At 61.4% G+C, this 1,783-nt stretch overlaps 1 long non-coding RNA gene across 1 annotated transcript; it reads right to left on the reverse strand.

Annotated features, from left to right (window-relative positions):
- Window positions 1-359: 359 nt before the first annotated feature.
- LOC109273589 (uncharacterized) lies at window positions 360-1,532 on the reverse strand. Its single transcript, XR_002083147.2, has 2 exons — window positions 1,143-1,532; window positions 360-1,029 (listed from the first exon to the last, which is right to left on the reverse strand). It is a non-coding gene; the product is annotated as an uncharacterized LOC109273589 (long non-coding RNA).
- Between the last annotated feature and the right edge of the window lie 251 nt (window positions 1,533-1,783).

Genomic DNA, 1,783 nt, shown 5'->3' on the forward strand with positions numbered 1-1,783 from the left:
ATGAAAATGGTCAGTGATCACGCTTTAGAAGTTCCCCGTCACTACGGACCAGAGCAATGCAGGTTAAAACAGCAGCGCCATGTTACTCTTTGCCAGTGAGGACGGGGGGTGGGGGGGTGGGGGGGCGGGCGTGGCGAGGCCACCAGGGAGGCCACAGGTCACCGTGCAGCAGAGACCGCCCCGTGCTCACCTGCCGAGGGCTCGCGGAGGAGGCAGGACCAGTGAGACCGGCTGACCCCATCCTGAGCTTGGGTCCGAGGTCCCCCTCCACCCGCCTCCGGGCCCGTGGATCCCCGACCCGCCCAGCAGCCGAGGTGGGGACCACAGTCAGAAAAGCCCCAGCATTCACCAGAAAGGGATCACAGATTCTCACGGTACTTCATTAGAGTATAAATCACATGCGGTCAAAGGCACAGCACAAGCGGTTGGCTCGATGACCCCTGGCACATGTAGCCAGGTGACCGCCACCCACGTCAAGACGGAGAGCATTTCCATCGCCCACGAGTTTGCCCCTCCTGAGCTCCGTCCCCACGGGGAGGGTCTGCCTGCCTTGAACCCACGTCTGGTGGACCCCCGCGAATGCGTCCCTTCAGCCCGGCTGCTTCTGCTCACCGTGTTTCTGAGGTCTGTCCGTGGCTGTGTGGGGGGCAGTGGTTCCTTTGCGTTGACGAGAGGTGTTCTGTCGTGCGAGCAGACGGCAGTTTGTTCGTCCCTGATCCTGATGAGGGGACGTGCCATTGTTCCCGGCTCCCGCCTGTCAGAACAAAGCCGCGTGCAATCTTCGTGCGAACACAGGGCTTCTCTGCTCATCAGCAAATGCCTGCGAGGGGCGCCGCAGGGTCACAGAAGAGCTCACACCAGCCACTCACGGAATAATTGTTCAGCGGCCATCGCGCAGCCCCGCCATGAGCGGTGCGGGAGTTGCAGCGGCTCTGCGGCCTCCCCCGACACCAGCTGTCACCGGTCTTGTCCACTGGAGTCACATCTCGTGAAGGGAGTCACGGGCTCAAGGCTTCAGTCGGCATTTCCCTGAGGACCAACCGTGTCGAGCATCTCGTTACGTACTTATTTTTTCAAATGCCAACTGGGGTATGTCAGGGACCCAGGAACTCACAGAGGGAGGTCCCCCAAAGACAACTCACCTCCAGACTGGGAACGAGAGGTGAATTCTGCCTTTGTGGCCCTCCTTCCCTTCCCCTCCCGCTGCTTTCCGTGGGCTGGTCACCGCTGTGGCAACGGGAGGACTGGGGACGTCTTCTTGTTTACATGGGGGCGTAACACGGAAACTTTGGTGACACGTGGCCCAAGCTGAGCCACCTTGGACTCCATGTGGCTACTTTCCATGAGGCCTCTGGGCAGTTCCGCTGACCAGATTGGCCTTGACGTCCCTCCATCCTGTAGAAACCCTGGGGCGGCTGTGGCCTCTGGGATGGTGGGGGGAGGCCCAGGGGAGTGGGACCGGCCAAAGGACAGGGTCCAGGCCCAGCAACACAGAGCAGGGAAGTGCACAATATGAAAGACGGTTATTTGAGTGTCCAGCGCTGATCTCCTGTCCCCAGTAGCCCCTTCAGAGAGTGGTCTCTCCCTGGAGAGAGAGTGGGGCGACCCCAGGCGGAGGGCAGAGCCTTCCTCCCTGCACCGGGGTTACTGGAAGGCCAGGGACGTGGTAGGATTCGGGCTTGACCACCAATGCTCTGGTCTGAGACGCTGAACCCTGCGGGAGGGGGCCCAGAGCCTGGGAAGGGTTCTTGGCAGCTGCAGTGGCCGGTCTCCGTGACTACAG

This window comes from Panthera pardus, unplaced genomic scaffold (genome assembly GCF_024362965.1).
Source record: "Panthera pardus isolate Hobbes unplaced genomic scaffold, ASM2436296v1 HiC_scaffold_23, whole genome shotgun sequence".
In the NCBI taxonomy this organism is placed as follows: Eukaryota; Metazoa; Chordata; class Mammalia; order Carnivora; family Felidae; genus Panthera; species Panthera pardus.